At 50.2% G+C, this 12633-nt stretch overlaps 11 non-coding genes and 1 pseudogene across 11 annotated transcripts; 8 read left to right on the top strand and 4 right to left on the bottom strand.

Moving 5' to 3' along the window:
* Positions 1–297: 297 nt before the first annotated feature.
* Positions 298–416, bottom strand: LOC125570970. Its single transcript, XR_007313280.1, has one exon. It is a non-coding gene; the product is annotated as a 5S ribosomal RNA (ribosomal RNA).
* A 244-nt stretch (positions 417–660) lies between these two features.
* On the top strand, positions 661–855 carry LOC125570813. Its single transcript, XR_007313124.1, has one exon. It is a non-coding gene; the product is annotated as a U2 spliceosomal RNA (small nuclear RNA).
* Positions 856–6225: 5370 nt separating this feature from the next.
* Positions 6226–6421, top strand: LOC125570804. Its single transcript, XR_007313119.1, has one exon. It is a non-coding gene; the product is annotated as a U2 spliceosomal RNA (small nuclear RNA).
* Positions 6422–6614: 193 nt separating this feature from the next.
* LOC125570376 lies at positions 6615–6780 on the top strand. Its single transcript, XR_007312703.1, has one exon. It is a non-coding gene; the product is annotated as a U1 spliceosomal RNA (small nuclear RNA).
* A 772-nt stretch (positions 6781–7552) lies between these two features.
* LOC125570969 lies at positions 7553–7671 on the bottom strand. The gene has a single exon (XR_007313279.1). It is a non-coding gene; the product is annotated as a 5S ribosomal RNA (ribosomal RNA).
* A 244-nt stretch (positions 7672–7915) lies between these two features.
* LOC125570709 lies at positions 7916–8108 on the top strand. The gene has a single exon (XR_007313034.1). It is a non-coding gene; the product is annotated as a U2 spliceosomal RNA (small nuclear RNA).
* A 193-nt stretch (positions 8109–8301) lies between these two features.
* LOC125570375 lies at positions 8302–8467 on the top strand. The gene has a single exon (XR_007312702.1). It is a non-coding gene; the product is annotated as a U1 spliceosomal RNA (small nuclear RNA).
* A 772-nt stretch (positions 8468–9239) lies between these two features.
* LOC125570968 lies at positions 9240–9358 on the bottom strand. Its single transcript, XR_007313278.1, has one exon. It is a non-coding gene; the product is annotated as a 5S ribosomal RNA (ribosomal RNA).
* A 244-nt stretch (positions 9359–9602) lies between these two features.
* On the top strand, positions 9603–9795 carry LOC125570708. The gene has a single exon (XR_007313033.1). It is a non-coding gene; the product is annotated as a U2 spliceosomal RNA (small nuclear RNA).
* A 193-nt stretch (positions 9796–9988) lies between these two features.
* On the top strand, positions 9989–10154 carry LOC125570374. The gene has a single exon (XR_007312701.1). It is a non-coding gene; the product is annotated as a U1 spliceosomal RNA (small nuclear RNA).
* Positions 10155–10926: 772 nt separating this feature from the next.
* On the bottom strand, positions 10927–11045 carry LOC125570967. Its single transcript, XR_007313277.1, has one exon. It is a non-coding gene; the product is annotated as a 5S ribosomal RNA (ribosomal RNA).
* Positions 11046–11289: 244 nt separating this feature from the next.
* On the top strand, positions 11290–11473 carry LOC125570788 (annotated as a pseudogene).
* The last annotated feature ends 1160 nt before the right edge of the window (positions 11474–12633 follow it).

The following is a 12633-nucleotide window of genomic DNA, read 5'->3' as shown; positions in this document are numbered from 1 at the left end:
TTTCTCTCATAGTATTTTACTGCATTGAGAGACATTTCCTATGCGAGTACTAACGCTCTTACAGGCTTTCACAATCCACTGATCTGATCGCTTGTAATATTATGACTCTACTTGAATCTGCTGAACGTTTGCGAACGTTTACGACCGCGATTTTGATTACAATACGGTCGCTGAGTATGCCTGAATTGTCTATAGATCGAGTTGAGAACGCATACAACTGAGGCATTTCTTTAGCTTAGACAATGATCAACCTGCACTAACTTTTTCTTTATAGTTTAGAAAAAAATGAAAAAGAAATGCCTACAGCACGCGGTATTCCCAGGCGGTCACCCATCCAAGTACTAACCGCGCCCAATCGAGCTTAACTTCGGTGATCGGACGAGAACCGGTGTTTTCTCGATGGTATGGCCGTAGACGAAAGATCTCGGTGATATTTTAGACTTTTATAGCGGTGCGGTGAGAACGTACGCACGCACTAGCGCGGTAAAAATGTCTCATTGCACTCGCAAAGACGGTGTATCAAGCGAATACTGCTCGTACGTTCATGACTGATCATCACATGTGATCTTAGGAGGCAGAAGGGCCTAAAACCGAGTCCGTCACCCACATGGCGGAGGCCTAGAATGATAAACGCTCCATGTAGTCCGAGCCAGATTCTGCATCGCTTCTCGGCCTTTTGGCTAAGATCAAGTGTAGTATCTGTTCTTATCGACCGAAGACGAGTGTAAGCCTCGGGTTTGAAGGTTAGATAGGAATAGACGAGGGTCTTCTCGTATAAGCGCCCTCGGCGTGGGAAAACCCGGATTACGTAATCACGTAAACACGTGTTTCGTTCTCTGGGAATTTCCACGGTATAACGCTTGATCTAGAGAAACCTGCTAGCACCAGGGCTTAGCAGGACCGCGCCCACAGCTTGGGAACGCCTCTAGAACACGCCCTGACCACGCCCTGACCACGCCCACCAAAATGGTTCCTCCAACGGAAAACGACATGGACACGCCCACGGACACGCCCACGGACACGCCCAAAGCCACACCCACTGGAAAGATTATGTCTTACAGGGAGGCAGCTTTACAACAGCGAAAACCAACCGTCTTTCGGTCTTTCGCAGCCCTGCGGACAGTACGTCTGCGATACGACAGCACACCAGTCTCTGCGGCGGAGGTCCTTCGCGCCTTCCTGGGGACAGAAACCGCCGACATTGTCGGCACCGCCCAGGTGGTCTCTGGCCTAGAGATCACCTTCAAAACCGAGCAGTCAGCTGTTCTCGCTGCCTCTCGAGGCCTCGACGTCGGCGGCCGCCACTACCAACTCGCCCCAGTCTCCGTGCGCAGAACGGCAGTCTCCGTATTTGTGCCTGTTGAGTTCCCGGATGACACCTTCCGCGACTTGATGACCAGATACGGAGACCTACACTCTATTTCGCGGCTTCATCACAAAGAGCCCGACCTGGCTGCTTTCGAAAATGGATGCCGCCTTGTCCTGTACGACAAGTTACTCCGTGACCTGCCAGCCCGCCTAACAACAAACGGAGCCTCTCTGAGCTTCAAATATACTGGGCAACCTCAGAGTTGCCTAAGATGCTCAGAGATAGGCCACGGTGTGAAAGAATGCACCAAACCGCGCCGACGCCCTCATCGCCGTCGTCGAGAAGAACTCACCACCGAACAGGAGCGCATGCAGTGCGCGCAGGAGGAGGAGACACTGCCACCACTATCGCCGGATCTGCCGCTACCGACAGAGACGGCCTCTGACCGCGAAAAGGACCAGGACGAGGCAGCTGCCCCCGCAACAGCGCAAGAGCACACAATCTCCGAGGATTCCCTTGTACCAACAGAGTCCTCCCCAAAGACCGGCACCGAGGAACCCTCCCCGAAGACCGGAGAGAAAAGACCACCCGGTCTTCACTTAACGGACTCTCCCCCGCGAAAGGAAAGTCGAGCTGGAAGTCGAGCTGAAAACGAGCGGGCTTTCGTAAAAGATCTCAAATCAGACGCCCGCAGAATCGCGGGAGTGGACTCAAGCTCCCGACTGGACGCACTCGCCCTCTTTCTCCAGCACAAGCACGGTGATTACACGCACCAAAAGCTGCGACTCGCTGGACACGCAGCACAGAGCGAACTCCGCACCCGATGGGAGAACATGAAGGGGGAGCAGCGTGCTAAACAGCTGTTTGACAAGCTCTACCGCCAACATTTCCAACACCTCTACGAGGGTAAAGATGTGCATCATTAATCTTAACCTCATGTTTATGTTAATCTATTTTTGTTTCACAATGGCGTTCTCGGTTTGCACGATTAACGTCAATGGCATCCATGAGGCGCCTAAACGTGAAAAAGTTTTTAGTGCGCTTCGCAGCATGAACTGCGATGTTGCGTTCGTGCAGGAGACCCACATTTCAACTGCCACGGAAGAGCAGCATTGGGAAAAGGAGTGGGGGGGACCGGCTTATTGGAGCTGTGGGTCTCCTCACGCACGTGGCGTCGGAGTGCTGTTTAAGCCGTCCTTTAATTTCAAGTTTGTGAGCCTCAAACGGGATACTGAGGGCAGGTTCCTCAGCGTCCTCATTGAGGTTAACAAAACGCGCTTCTCTTTGAACAACCTTTATGCTCCGAATCTCCCGGCAGAGAGAGTCGCCTTTTACGGAAATCTTTGGCGGCTCTCTCACCCGGGGGTACCCGCCATCATCGGAGGAGATTTTAATTGTGTAAGTAACATAGCCCTAGACAAATGGGGGGGGTAGCGCGCTTAGCGGTACATTAGGATACCCTGCTTTACATACCTTCCTTGAACGTTTCCGGGTCTTAGACCTCTATCGATCGCACTCACCATTGGGTACGGCAGTAACTTATATCACGCCTGATCGCAGGGTGGGAACACGGATCGATCGTATCTACGCCCCGGAACCTTTCATGCAGGGGGGGTCTTGTACCGTCAGGCCATTCCCTTTCTCAGACCACGCAGCCGTACATGCGCGCCTCACAATCCCCGACATCGAGCCAGCAGGGAGAGGTGCATGGAAATTTAATGTCTCTGTCCTGCAGAACGGGGACTTTCGCAAAAGCGTTCGCGCCTTCTGGCCCTCGTGGCAGCAGAAACGACCCCAGTTCCCAGACCGCCGGGTCTGGTGGGATTTGGGAAAATTTCACCTAAAGCGTCTTGCGATAGCCGCGTCCGTGCGTCTTTCCAAAGAAAAGCGACACCACATTGCCACCCTAGAGCGGGAATACCAACGCCTAAACACGCACGGTGCTGACGTCTCTCGCCTCCGTGCTATAAAGCAGGAGCTAGAAGACGCACAGACCCGCGTGTTAGAAGGGGTTAAAGTCCGCTCTAGAGCACAATGGCTTGAGGAAGGGGAAAAACCCACCCGGTATTTCTTCGGCCTAGAGAGCAACAATCGCACCAAACACACCATCACCGAGCTTCACACCTCCAGCGGACGTACAGCCTCAAACACCTCAGACATCTTGGCTGCGGTGCGCGAGTTTTACACCACGCTTTACACCGCTGAAACAACAGACCCTGAGGCTCAGGATTCCTTGCTCTCTAGGCTGGACGCTCGCCTTTCCGAGGAGGAGAGGTCTTCACTTGAATCCCCTTTATCTGAGGCTGAGTGCCGTGAGGCCCTCACCCAGATGAAGAGGAACAAGACCCCCGGAGACGACGGTCTCCCAGCCGAGTTCTATCTCCGCTTCTGGGATTTAGTGGGGTGTGATCTGGTGGATACTTTAAATAGTGGCTACGATTATACCCACCTCTCTGGATCCCAGACGCGGAGCATACTCTCGTTGCTCTTTAAAAAGGGGGATAGACTTCTCCTCAAGAACTGGCGCCCAATCTCGCTACTAAACGTAGATTACAAGATTGGCGCAAAAGCACTGGCAAACAGGCTGAAACCCGTACTCGCGTCAGTTCTTTCTCCTGATCAGACATGCGGGGTGCCGGGACGAAGCATCTTCGAGAACAACTTCCTAATAAGGGATATTCTCGACTATGCCGAAACTAAACGACTTCCCGGTGCCCTCATTGCACTTGATCAGGAAAAAGCTTTTGATAGAGTGGACAGAGATTTTCTCGATCGCGTTCTCGAGAAAATGAATTTCGGGCCTGTTTTTAGGCGCTGGATTAAGACTCTGTACAACGGCAGTAAAGCCTCGGTATGTAATAACGGCTGGCTCACGAGCTTCTTCCCCCTACAGCGCGGCGTCCGCCAAGGTTGCCCCCTTAGCCCCATGCTCTACTGCCTTTGTGCAGAGGTTCTGGGAAACGCGATCAGGAAAGACCCTCAGGTCACTGGTCTTCATCTTCCCCAGTCAAAAGCGACGGTTAAAACAACTCAGTACGCCGACGACATGACCCTCCTGCTGCGAGACTCTTACTCTATACGTAGGGCTTTCGCGCTAATTGGTACATACGAACGCGCTTCCGGAGCAAAGCTCAATGCCACGAAATCCGAAAGTCTCTGGATCGGTTCCTCTCGAGGATCTGACCAGACTCCGGTGGATATTAAGTGGCAGAGAGACAAGCTCCATATCCTTGGAATCTGGCACGGGTTTGGAGACCTGACCGAGTTTAACTGGGCACCTCGCGTAGAAAAACTCGAAAAAACCCTCACCTTGTGGCGCAGCCGGACTCTATCCCTGAAGGGCAAAGTTCTAATAACCAATGTGCTCGGGATGAGCAAACTCTGGTACACAGCCAGTGTGCTGAGAATGCCCCCTCCTGTAGCCACAAAGGTGAACAAACTTGTCTGGGATTTCGTCTGGTCTGGTAAGACCCCCCAGGTTAGCAGAGAAAAGTGCGTGCAACCGCGTGAAAAGGGAGGCCTGGCGGCCATCCACATTCAGTCAAAGGTGAAATCCCTGCAGCTGAAATGGATTGCACAAGTGGCTAACCCTGACAATAAGGCTACATGGGCAAACCTAGCGCGCTATTGGACTAGCCGCAAGCTCGGTATCCGTAAGGAGTGGAATTGGCTGAAAGGCAATTCCGCTCCGGTCGCGGCGCCTGGCAAACGACCCAGGGTCTATGACGATCTCCTCCAGGCCATGGCGGAGATCAAGCCTTGGCTAGCTTCCGCTCCCCTCCGAACGCTGAAGGTTAAAAACATCTACTCGGAGTTTGTAGCACTCCTCCCCAATTCATGCAAAGCTCAACAGACGTGGGAAGACAGACTGCGACTGCCAGGGATTCCCTGGTCCTCAGTCTGGCGGAACACATACGGCGGGCTGAGCACGAATTGGGAGAGCGACCTGCTGTGGAAGATCCGCCACCGCGTGGTTCGCACAGCGAGTTTCCTCACCAGCCACATGCACTGCACGTTTTCGCCGAACTGCCACCGCTGTGGCAGGACCGAGACATTAAAGCACGTGTTTTTATCTTGCGACTTTGCGACGCGGGTCTGGGACTGGGCATTTCCTATAGCTGAGCGGATTAACGCTACTCCCCTAACCCGTAATGTTAACACTGTCATCCTTACTCTTGGACTATCCACAGCTAAGGGTGACAAGAGCAAAACTAACTTAGTGGTGTACATCTTTAAACTCATACTATGGTGTCTGTGGACTGCAAGAAACACTTCTCTATTCGAGAAGAGACAAGCAGAAATAGTCAGTGTAGCTAAATATAAGATCAGAGAGAGGATAGAGAGGGACGCGGCCGTCCTCGGCCCTCTTGCCGCGTATAGCCGCTGGGGCATCAATGATGTCCTCTGCTGCTGGCGGGGCGAGGCCCTCTCTGTCCTCGTATAGCACACAATAAAACCGGGTAACCCAGGGCAACTCGCCCCGGGCCCCATCGCATTACTTCTCCTTCCCTTGCCTATCGCTGTCCACTTAATTGTGCGCATGGCGATCTGGCTACCCCCCTCTTTTCCACCACTGTCCACTTAATTGTAAGCACGGTGGCTGGAGAAACATCAATACCCCCTCCGCCCCTCACTGTCCTCCCACCTGTGGAAACAGCGAGGAGGTCAACATGTATCCAATGTACAACTGCAAATATATAATGCCATAAGCGGTGAAATAAACCGCGTGAACAATGGGAGGAGCGAGGCTTCCGGGGGGAATTACGCCTCTGTCGTGCAAGAGCCGGAGAGGCGGATTTCTCCCGGGATCCCTCTCTCCTCTAAAACTACACATTATCGATATTGTCAAAACAAACCATTGTAATCAAGATTAGATATAGTCCTCAACCGGATTTAAAGATTGTATAATAGATTTGATTTATTGTAAATAAACTATTCAAATACAAAAAAAAAAGTATCTGTTCTTATCAGCTTAATATCTGATACGCTGCTCATTGAGTAGCTCATATATTAAACTGATTTTTGGAAACTGGCTGTGGAATAAGCGGCTTGCTGCGTCCCAGCCACGGGTTGTCTCGGTATTGCACTACCTCCGAGTACGGCCCCCTTCCCTTTCGGGAAGACACATTCAAGCAACACCTCGAGCATCATTTACGTGCTGTTCATGCGAGCTATAGCGGGAGAGATCAATAAGAGACAGGATCGTCATTAAGACGACGGGTCATAATCACCGCGATGCACCGTTCCCACATGGAGGATGAAATCAGCCGGGGACAGTCGGTGTACAGGGACGCCAAATAAACTCATACTTACCTGACGCGGGAGGTTTACCGTGATCACCAAGGCGGTCCTCTCAGGGTGAGGCCCTCTCATTGCACTTCGATTGGGTTGACCCCTGCGATTACCCCAAATGTGGGTAACTCGAGCGTATAATTTCTGGTAGTGGGGACCTGCGTTCGCGCTAGTCCCCGAACAATACGAATCAAGTGTAATCACAACACAATCACAACGAGCGACTCGAGAGCACGGACTTCACACCGCTTGTAATCAGTCAACTATTGTAAAATTTCTAACTTCTAATAGCGAACAACTTGCTCTCACATTACCGTCATGGTGGGCAGAGGCTTTAGTCGTGTTTGGTCTGCATTCTAGCGGTGTTTTTGCGATGAAACGAGCGAAGGTGAGCTGTGTTTTGATCAGTTGTTGCTAACCGGCGATGAAAGTTCAGTGCGACTGTTTCGTCACTAAAATAGAACAGTGGAATACGCGCGCTGCTTTGCAACCTTCGCGCTTTATTCTAGTGAGTGAAAACATGATCTCGAAAAGCATTTATTTGGACAAGGTTTACGCTATGAATGGCATCTCAGCTTGTATGAGATGTGAGCTGAGTAATGTTCGTGTTCACTCGCGGTGTAAACGCGCGACCAATGCGATAATACTGCGCACTTTCTCTCATAGTATTTTACTGCATTGAGAGACATTTCCTATGCGAGTACTAACGCTCTTACAGGCTTTCACAATCCACTGATCTGATCGCTTGTAATATTATGACTCTACTTGAATCTGCTGAACGTTTGCGAACGTTTACGACCGCGATTTTGATTACAATACGGTCGCTGAGTATGCCTGAATTGTCTATAGATCGAGTTGAGAACGCATACAACTGAGGCATTTCTTTAGCTTAGACAATGATCAACCTGCACTAACTTTTTCTTTATAGTTTAGAAAAAAATGAAAAAGAAATGCCTACAGCACGCGGTATTCCCAGGCGGTCACCCATCCAAGTACTAACCGCGCCCAATCGAGCTTAACTTCGGTGATCGGACGAGAACCGGTGTTTTCTCGATGGTATGGCCGTAGACGAAAGATCTCGGTGATATTTTAGACTTTTATAGCGGTGCGGTGAGAACGTACGCACGCACTAGCGCGGTAAAAATGTCTCATTGCACTCGCAAAGACGGTGTATCAAGCGAATACTGCTCGTACGTTCATGACTGATCATCACATGTGATCTTAGGAGGCAGAAGGGCCTAAAACCGAGTCCGTCACCCACATGGCGGAGGCCTAGAATGATAAACGCTCCATGTAGTCCGAGCCAGATTCTGCATCGCTTCTCGGCCTTTTGGCTAAGATCAAGTGTAGTATCTGTTCTTATCAGCTTAATATCTGATACGCTGCTCATTGAGTAGCTCATATATTAAACTGATTTTTGGAAACTGGCTGTGGAATAAGCGGCTTGCTGCGTCCCAGCCACGGGTTGTCTCGGTATTGCACTACCTCCGAGTACGGCCCCCTTCCCTTTCGGGAAGACACATTCAAGCAACACCTCGAGCATCATTTACGTGCTGTTCATGCGAGCTATAGCGGGAGAGATCAATAAGAGACAGGATCGTCATTAAGACGACGGGTCATAATCACCGCGATGCACCGTTCCCACATGGAGGATGAAATCAGCCGGGGACAGTCGGTGTACAGGGACGCCAAATAAACTCATACTTACCTGACGCGGGAGGTTTACCGTGATCACCAAGGCGGTCCTCTCAGGGTGAGGCCCTCTCATTGCACTTCGATTGGGTTGACCCCTGCGATTACCCCAAATGTGGGTAACTCGAGCGTATAATTTCTGGTAGTGGGGACCTGCGTTCGCGCTAGTCCCCGAACAATACGAATCAAGTGTAATCACAACACAATCACAACGAGCGACTCGAGAGCACGGACTTCACACCGCTTGTAATCAGTCAACTATTGTAAAATTTCTAACTTCTAATAGCGAACAACTTGCTCTCACATTACCGTCATGGTGGGCAGAGGCTTTAGTCGTGTTTGGTCTGCATTCTAGCGGTGTTTTTGCGATGAAACGAGCGAAGGTGAGCTGTGTTTTGATCAGTTGTTGCTAACCGGCGATGAAAGTTCAGTGCGACTGTTTCGTCACTAAAATAGAACAGTGGAATACGCGCGCTGCTTTGCAACCTTCGCGCTTTATTCTAGTGAGTGAAAACATGATCTCGAAAAGCATTTATTTGGACAAGGTTTACGCTATGAATGGCATCTCAGCTTGTATGAGATGTGAGCTGAGTAATGTTCGTGTTCACTCGCGGTGTAAACGCGCGACCAATGCGATAATACTGCGCACTTTCTCTCATAGTATTTTACTGCATTGAGAGACATTTCCTATGCGAGTACTAACGCTCTTACAGGCTTTCACAATCCACTGATCTGATCGCTTGTAATATTATGACTCTACTTGAATCTGCTGAACGTTTGCGAACGTTTACGACCGCGATTTTGATTACAATACGGTCGCTGAGTATGCCTGAATTGTCTATAGATCGAGTTGAGAACGCATACAACTGAGGCATTTCTATAGCTTAGACAATGATCAACCTGCACTAACTTTTTCTTTATAGTTTAGAAAAAAATGAAAAAGAAATGCCTACAGCACGCGGTATTCCCAGGCGGTCACCCATCCAAGTACTAACCGCGCCCAATCGAGCTTAACTTCGGTGATCGGACGAGAACCGGTGTTTTCTCGATGGTATGGCCGTAGACGAAAGATCTCGGTGATATTTTAGACTTTTATAGCGGTGCGGTGAGAACGTACGCACGCACTAGCGCGGTAAAAATGTCTCATTGCACTCGCAAAGACGGTGTATCAAGCGAATACTGCTCGTACGTTCATGACTGATCATCACATGTGATCTTAGGAGGCAGAAGGGCCTAAAACCGAGTCCGTCACCCACATGGCGGAGGCCTAGAATGATAAACGCTCCATGTAGTCCGAGCCAGATTCTGCATCGCTTCTCGGCCTTTTGGCTAAGATCAAGTGTAGTATCTGTTCTTATCAGCTTAATATCTGATACGCTGCTCATTGAGTAGCTCATATATTAAACTGATTTTTGGAAACTGGCTGTGGAATAAGCGGCTTGCTGCGTCCCAGCCACGGGTTGTCTCGGTATTGCACTACCTCCGAGTACGGCCCCCTTCCCTTTCGGGAAGACACATTCAAGCAACACCTCGAGCATCATTTACGTGCTGTTCATGCGAGCTATAGCGGGAGAGATCAATAAGAGACAGGATCGTCATTAAGACGACGGGTCATAATCACCGCGATGCACCGTTCCCACATGGAGGATGAAATCAGCCGGGGACAGTCGGTGTACAGGGACGCCAAATAAACTCATACTTACCTGACGCGGGAGGTTTACCGTGATCACCAAGGCGGTCCTCTCAGGGTGAGGCCCTCTCATTGCACTTCGATTGGGTTGACCCCTGCGATTACCCCAAATGTGGGTAACTCGAGCGTATAATTTCTGGTAGTGGGGACCTGCGTTCGCGCTAGTCCCCGAACAATACGAATCAAGTGTAATCACAACACAATCACAACGAGCGACTCGAGAGCACGGACTTCACACCGCTTGTAATCAGTCAACTATTGTAAAATTTCTAACTTCTAATAGCGAACAACTTGCTCTCACATTACCGTCATGGTGGGCAGAGGCTTTAGTCGTGTTTGGTCTGCATTCTAGCGGTGTTTTTGCGATGAAACGAGCGAAGGTGAGCTGTGTTTTGATCAGTTGTTGCTAACCGGCGATGAAAGTTCAGTGCGACTGTTTCGTCACTAAAATAGAACAGTGGAATACGCGCGCTGCTTTGCAACCTTCGCGCTTTATTCTAGTGAGTGAAAACATGATCTCGAAAAGCATTTATTTGGACAAGGTTTACGCTATGAATGGCATCTCAGCTTGTATGAGATGTGAGCTGAGTAATGTTCGTGTTCACTCGCGGTGTAAACGCGCGACCAATGCGATAATACTGCGCACTTTCTCTCATAGTATTTTACTGCATTGAGAGACATTTCCTATGCGAGTACTAACGCTCTTACAGGCTTTCACAATCCACTGATCTGATCGCTTGTAATATTATGACTCTACTTGAATCTGCTGAACGTTTGCGAACGTTTACGACCGCGATTTTGATTACAATACGGTCGCTGAGTATGCCTGAATTGTCTATAGATCGAGTTGAGAACGCATACAACTGAGGCATTTCTTTAGCTTAGACAATGATCAACCTGCACTAACTTTTTCTTTATAGTTTAGAAAAAAATGAAAAAGAAATGCCTACAGCACGCGGTATTCCCAGGCGGTCACCCATCCAAGTACTAACCGCGCCCAATCGAGCTTAACTTCGGTGATCGGACGAGAACCGGTGTTTTCTCGATGGTATGGCCGTAGACGAAAGATCTCGGTGATATTTTAGACTTTTATAGCGGTGCGGTGAGAACGTACGCACGCACTAGCGCGGTAAAAATGTCTCATTGCACTCGCAAAGACGGTGTATCAAGCGAATACTGCTCGTACGTTCATGACTGATCATCACATGTGATCTTAGGAGGCAGAAGGGCCTAAAACCGAGTCCGTCACCCACATGGCGGAGGCCTAGAATGATAAACGCTCCATGTAGTCCGAGCCAGATTCTGCATCGCTTCTCGGCCTTTTGGCTAAGATCAAGTGTAGTATCTGTTCTTATCAGCTTAATATCTGATACGCTGCTCATTGAGTAGCTCATATATTAAACTGATTTTTGGAAACTGGCTGTGGAATAAGCGGCTTGCTGCGTCCCAGTGGAATTGGCTGAAAGGCAATTCCGCTCCGGTCGCGGCGCCTGGCAAACGACCCAGGGTCTATGACGATCTCCTCCAGGCCATGGCGGAGATCAAGCCTTGGCTAGCTTCCGCTCCCCTCCGAACGCTGAAGGTTAAAAACATCTACTCGGAGTTTGTAGCACTCCTCCCCAATTCATGCAAAGCTCAACAGACGTGGGAAGACAGACTGCGACTGCCAGGGATTCCCTGGTCCTCAGTCTGGCGGAACACATACGGCGGGCTGAGCACGAATTGGGAGAGCGACCTGCTGTGGAAGATCCGCCACCGCGTGGTTCGCACAGCGAGTTTCCTCACCAGCCACATGCACTGCACGTTTTCGCCGAACTGCCACCGCTGTGGCAGGACCGAGACATTAAAGCACGTGTTTTTATCTTGCGACTTTGCGACGCGGGTCTGGGACTGGGCATTTCCTATAGCTGAGCGGATTAACGCTACTCCCCTAACCCGTAATGTTAACACTGTCATCCTTACTCTTGGACTATCCACAGCTAAGGGTGACAAGAGCAAAACTAACTTAGTGGTGTACATCTTTAAACTCATACTATGGTGTCTGTGGACTGCAAGAAACACTTCTCTATTCGAGAAGAGACAAGCAGAAATAGTCAGTGTAGCTAAATATAAGATCAGAGAGAGGATAGAGAGGGACGCGGCCGTCCTCGGCCCTCTTGCCGCGTATAGCCGCTGGGGCATCAATGATGTCCTCTGCTGCTGGCGGGGCGAGGCCCTCTCTGTCCTCGTATAGCACACAATAAAACCGGGTAACCCAGGGCAACTCGCCCCGGGCCCCATCGCATTACTTCTCCTTCCCTTGCCTATCGCTGTCCACTTAATTGTGCGCATGGCGATCTGGCTACCCCCCTCTTTTCCACCACTGTCCACTTAATTGTAAGCACGGTGGCTGGAGAAACATCAATACCCCCTCCGCCCCTCACTGTCCTCCCACCTGTGGAAACAGCGAGGAGGTCAACATGTATCCAATGTACAACTGCAAATATATAATGCCATAAGCGGTGAAATAAACCGCGTGAACAATGGGAGGAGCGAGGCTTCCGGGGGGAATTACGCCTCTGTCGTGCAAGAGCCGGAGAGGCGGATTTCTCCCGGGATCCCTCTCTCCTCTAAAACTACACATTATCGATATTGTCAAAACAAACCATTG

Source organism: Nematostella vectensis, chromosome 8 (genome assembly GCF_932526225.1).
Source record: "Nematostella vectensis chromosome 8, jaNemVect1.1, whole genome shotgun sequence".
NCBI lineage: Eukaryota > Metazoa > Cnidaria > Anthozoa > Actiniaria > Edwardsiidae > Nematostella > Nematostella vectensis.
The sequence above is the reverse complement of the archived record's forward strand: the minus strand, read 5'-3'. Positions and strand labels throughout refer to the sequence as shown.